This window comes from Myotis davidii, unplaced genomic scaffold (assembly GCF_000327345.1).
Source record: "Myotis davidii unplaced genomic scaffold, ASM32734v1 scaffold126, whole genome shotgun sequence".
Classification (NCBI taxonomy): domain Eukaryota; kingdom Metazoa; phylum Chordata; class Mammalia; order Chiroptera; family Vespertilionidae; genus Myotis; species Myotis davidii.
The window spans coordinates 2446107-2452375 of NW_006297660.1; positions in this window are offsets into that span (position 1 = coordinate 2446107).

Here is a 6269-nt window from a genome sequence, read left to right on the forward strand (position 1 = left end):
AATTTGGCCAGAGCTTTTATTGTGGACATAATTCACTGACATATCTTTCTCTCCCTCTGTAGTTTTTTTTCTATCTAATGCTTAGTTTAGTTTATTTAGACTTGGTGTAATTTTTACCAATAAGGACGCAAATAAGGGTATTGGCCAGAAAGATTATTTACAAACCATGCTCCACTATACTAGGAAAATCCTTTGGGGGAAAAAAAATCCCATGAATGTTGTGAAAATGTAAATTTCAAATGCATAGTGTTATTTGTGTTTAATTATATAGAAACAACAAATATCTTTTAAATACATATAGAAACAGAACATTCGCAAATTTTATTGAAGTCCATTTTTATATATTTTCTTGGCCAAGATAAAGTTAAATTCACATTGAACTTGTTTTCATTTGAAGTGATAAAAACAAATGAGAGGTTTTATATCTGTTTGCTGTCATTTGCTTTTGTTTTGCCAGATATTAACATACGGCTAAAAAGAATACCATGATGTATAACCCTATCATTTTATTTTTTCATGAAAATGGTAGTTGTGCCAGTAATAAACATATTCTCAAATTTTTAAGGGAAGTCTTATAAAAATACAGCGACTCCTTATTAAGGTGTCAACCAGTAAAAAGCAGATTTACCTTTAAATGGTTCCAGGCCCTAAGATAGAATAAAACTCCACTTGAGGTTGGACTACTCTGGTGCACATTGTGCTCTCTGTTATCACACCCATTCCTTTCTTGTAGCCCAGGAACTTCCACGGAAAACTCATTCACCTTTAAAATGGTCTCCCTGGACCCTAGGGTTCAGAGATGAGAGAATTGGAGCTGGCGCTACCATCATCTTTACCTTCTTGATTCATTATACACACTAGCTACGCCTGGTATTAAAGGGAGCTCAGTGAAATAAGACCCTATGTGAGATTTGCGAATGCTATGGTTAAATTATGCTGATTTCCTTAACTAATATAGCAGAGGTTTGCATGCTACAGCAACTCATTGCATATTAAATTATATCTGATTTTCTCAGAAAAGTTTTCTTTGTTGATATGAGGGAGGTGGAATCGGCACCTCCACCCCCTTCCCCCATACCCCTCTTGGATCCTTATGACTAGGCTCAATGAAATTGACACAAGACCAGATTGACCGGACAAAAAAAAACAACCACACACAATTTAATATGTTCACGAGGGAGATTGTTATGAGGCTCCAAGAAATTATCAAAGAAGGTGGCTTTTGATACTTTTTTGACAGAGAAAGAATTAATTAGTGAAGAATTGACAGGACAAAGAAATTTAGATTTGGGTGATTAGTAGGAAGAAATCTAAGCAAAGTTTGGGCTTGGGTTGGTAATAAATAAATAAATAAAATAAGTGATACCAGGACCACAATATTTGAGTCTGTCTGGGGGAAAAGCCGGAAACCTGGGGCATGTGTCCTGACCAGGAATTGAACCAGCAACCTGTTGGTATATGGGACAACGCTCAATCCACTGAGCTGTGCTGGCTGGGGTCTTCCCAGTTTTGAGTCAATACTTAGCCTACAAACGATGAGACAATAGGAGAATCATGTAATTCTTTGGTATCCACTTATTTCATCATGTAAAAAATTTTGTGCTACAATATAATCTCTATGATCATTTGTGATCTTAAAATTACACTAAAAATTTGACATTCAAAATTATTTATAGTTTCATTAAAATTACTAATTTGGGAGAATAATTCTATGAAGCTATTTCCAGACAAATACATTTTTTAAATGGTGTTACTTAATTTACTATACTTAAAGCCAGAATATGCAATGCAGTTTAAATCCCAAGCATTACTAAAAATGTGCTCACAATTATTACAAATGGGCATATCAGTAATTATGCCAGTTCAATAATAGTTAACAACGTTTTCTGTTTGCAAAAGATTTTGCAAAGTGTGTATATCATGGAGAGAAAGGCAGTGCCTTGGTGAATGAGATTCTGTTTTAGCTGATAAGATAATAAAACAATAATGTTCATTGACCAAATAAATGCACTATATTAATATTATTTTATGTTTCTAATATCGCTATGATTTGGGAAATTATTTCTTTTTTTATTAACTGACTATATATTGGTTAGCATAATTTTGTTTTCTAGCAAGTTTACCTTCATCATTCACAACACTATGCATAAAGTTCATAAATTCATTTTTCCTTGTACTATTTGATATATTATTTTGTTTCTTGGACTGTTTCTAACATCTAAAAAATGAATGCAACCAATCACATAAAGACAACCTTCATCAAAATGCCACATTTACAGACTGTGCTGAGTGATGGTACTGGAAAAGCAAACTAAGATTGCTCATGAATACAAAATAGTATTTTCAGACCTAATGCCTTCTACTCTTAATTTATTCCCCTATTTAATGCTAATATTGGTGTTTATGTAATTCTTTTTTATTATATATACTGATATATAACCCTTCCACGATGGTGCACAATTATACTCACAACTTTTATATAACCATGTGAAGTATATTACAAACTCAATGGACCTCTGGTATCCTACAACATTCAACAGAGTTGAAGTTTCCTTGCTTATAGGAGAGTAGCATGGCATTGTTTTCAGAAATTCTGGAATAAATGAGCAGTCTGTCTGGAAAACCAATAATTAAGGAAAAATATAAGGGTTGTTAACAAAAAAATAAATAAAGCAAACAAACAACCACCACAACAAAACACATTTGGCAATATTAAAGAATAAAATGCATTTATTTGACCAATGGAAAGGTTTGCAACCCAGGACACATTTTCAGGTAGCAACTTCAGTTGTTCTCCAGAGGAAACAAAAGAGGCAGGATTTATAAAATCTGGCATTGCTTTCACTGTTCTTAATTCTGTTTGCTTTATGCAAAGGAAGGATTCTGGCTAAATGAGTAGTGATTGGTCAAGCCCAATATGCAAAGGAAGGGTGCTGGTTGGTAAACTGGGTTGGCTCCTTTCAAAGTGAAAAATGCAAATAATTTGGTTGTCATAGCAAGAAGGCGATAAAGTTCAAGCAGCTCAAAGGTTCAAAAGTTCGTGGACAAATGTATTGGGTGTAATGTGAGTAATGACAAATTTCTTTATTTTACTTCTCTAGACATAAATGACTTTGCCTTGGCAATTTCCATTCACAGGGTAACAATCTCTATGTTTTAAAACTATAGGAAGATATTTAGAGGTATAAAATATGAAAAAAAAAGAGGGTGTATTTTTTGGTGAGATTATAAATATACTAGAGCCCGGTGAACGAAATTCGTGCATGGGGGGTGGGTGTCCCTTAGCCCAGCCTGCACCTCTCCAATCTGGGACTCCTCCAGGATCGGTCCTAAACTATCAGTTGGACATCCCTTTCACAATCTGGGACTGCTGGCCCCCAACCGCTCGCCTGATTGCCCCAACCGCTTCTGCCTGCCAGCCTAATTACCCCCTAACTGCTCCCCTGCCAGCCTGGTCACCCCTGCCTGCCCCTGTAGACCCAGTCACCCCCAACTGCCCTCCCCTGCTGACCCGGTCCCCCCAACTGCCCTCCCCTACTGGCCTGGTTGCCCACAACTGCCCTCCCCTGCTGGCCATCTTGTGGCTGTGGGCACCTTCATCTTTGAGGGCATGGCAGTCAATTAGAATATTCCCTCTTTATTAGATAGGATAAGCACATATTAGACAAACCCAAAACGAAGGACATTCTACAAAATTCCTGAACAGTACTCTTCAAAAATGTCAAGGTCATATATATATAGTAGTTAGGAAGCACTTCTACAACCACATTTAGACAGTATTCATTGTTTTAAATTTATCTTTGTTGTTGAAAGTATTGCAGATGTGTCCTAAATGATATTAGTTTTACTTATATATCTAATACTTAAGTAAAATTTGATAGTAATTGTGGCAGGATAGTAAGAAGCTAGGAAAATGCCTGGCTCAGTGCAATGGGGAAACTGAGTCAAGAAACTTAGACAAGGCCAAACAGTTTGGTCAACTTGCAGCCAGCTTGTGAATTGCAAGACCTTATCCTCCCCAACCGAGGACACTTGGGAGCAAATGGTTTATACCGTCCTCCCTAACCAGAGAATACATAGCTCAAATCACCCTGGTCTGGGAAAATAAAGAACAAAGAACCAATTAATATAATTTGTGCCAGTTAAACCCAAGGACAGATGAACTCTGAGGGACAAATAACAAAACCCTTAAAACCATTTGCATTTGAAGATAGGGAAGTGATTAAATTATGTATAGGAACAATTTTCATTTTGCCCCTTTTTCCTCTATTATAGGTTTCCTCTTTTCTGGATATTCAGCTTCTCACTTTAATCATGATTTAATAATTTATTATTTGTTCATAAGTACTGCAAATTTAAAATATTTTTTAAGAAATCTTACAAACATTATATATGCCTGCTTGGGACTTACCAATGTAAAATCACCAGATGTTCTCATGAATTCCTGGAAAAGCTGCAACAATGTAAAAGGGTGGCCTTGACATCTAGTCTATCCAGCAAGGGAACCTTGAAACCTATAGGGGGAGAGGTATAAAATACTTGAACCCCCCACCAGGTGTGGGGCACTCAGACTAGCTGAGCTGCCCACTTGTGCTTTATGCCAAGTGTATTCTTAATAAATTTGCCTGCTTTGCTTCCTTAATAAATATGCTTGGTTTGCTTCAACACTGCCTTCTGTCATTCCTCTGTATTCTTTTTATTTTGATACAGGTTTTTTTTTCTTTTTTTAAATATCTTTTTATTGATTTCAAAGAGGAAGAGACAGGGATAGAGAGATAGAAACATCAATGATGAGAGAGAATCATTGATTGGCTGTCCCCTGTACACCCCACCCCTGGGGATTCAGCCCACAACCTGGACATGTGCCCTTGGCCGGAATCAAACTCGGGGCCCTTCAGTCTGCAGACCAACGCTGTATCCACTGGGCCAGACCAGCTAGGCATCCCTCTGAATTCTTTCTCCTGAGTGTGACAAGAGCCGAGGAGTGGATCGTCCCCTCTGGCTCCGGAAGCTCTCCTTTAACAGTAATTACTACAAACATGGTAACAAAGAGTTTTGAATGGAAATGCCTCCAACTTTGTTTATATTAGCCATTCAAACAGACAAAATATAAATACATTCAATCTGCCTTGGTTTTGTTTTCAAATTTTGTTTACCTACCAGCTACATTGTGAAAAGTTAGCTTTATTTCAATGTTTGTGCAAATATTTTTCAGGAGGTATTTAGCTGTTGCTATTATTTGTTTTAATATAATTTTTATTGATTTCAGAGAGGAAGGGAGTGGAGAGACAGACAGAAACATCAATGAGAGCGAATCATTGATCCACTGTCTCCTGCATGCCCCCTCCTGGGGATCTAGCCCACAACTGGTCATATTCCCCTGGTGGGAATTGAACCAGGACCCTTCAGTTAGCAGGCTGACGCTCTATCCACTTAGTCAAACTGGCTAGGGCTGTCGTTATTACTTTTGAAGATGAGAAGAATTTGCCACCCCAAAATATGTCTCTTTCACACAAAAATTATCTTGAGTCAGTACTTTTTAGAAATGGCAGACACTGGAGAAGCTCTGTAAACCAAGTTGAAGTTTCCCTTTTGTAAGAGACATTGACATTTGTTTATATATGTTTCTCAGAGAGGAAGAGAGAAGGAGAAAAAGTTAAAAGCATCAATGGTGAAAGAGAATCATTGATCAGCTGCCATCAGCATGCCCCGCACTGGGGACTGAGCCACAACCCAGGCACAAGCCCTGACTGGGAATCTAACCATGACATCCTGGTTCGTAGGTGGGTGCTCAGCCATGCCAGCCAAAGAAGACATTTGCATTCCTAAGGGAAATCTTCGTTTGTAAAGATGTATTCCTTTTTGTACCTAGAAGAAAAGGGTGATGGAAAATCTTTAGAAAGTCTTATCAGTGTCTTATCAGTGTAGAGTTTATTGACATATCTACATAACAACATTACCCTAGTTTCCTGTGTTTATCCTGGTAACCTCCCATAGCTGTCTTCTGTCCCACACCCAATATCTAAGGTAGTCTTGACCTGGAAATGGTTTATAAGATGGTGGCCTGCTCGATTTGGGGAGTTACCCAGTTTCCTGGATATCTCCCATGTAGATAGGAGGTATGCATATTATTAAGCTTCTGTTTGTTTTTCTGTTGCTAATGTATCTTTTATTAGGGGAAGGTACGGTCCCAGCCAAAAACCTAGAAGTGTAAGGGGGAAATTATTTTACCTTCGCTACACTTTCAATAGATAGTTTATTAGAGTTGT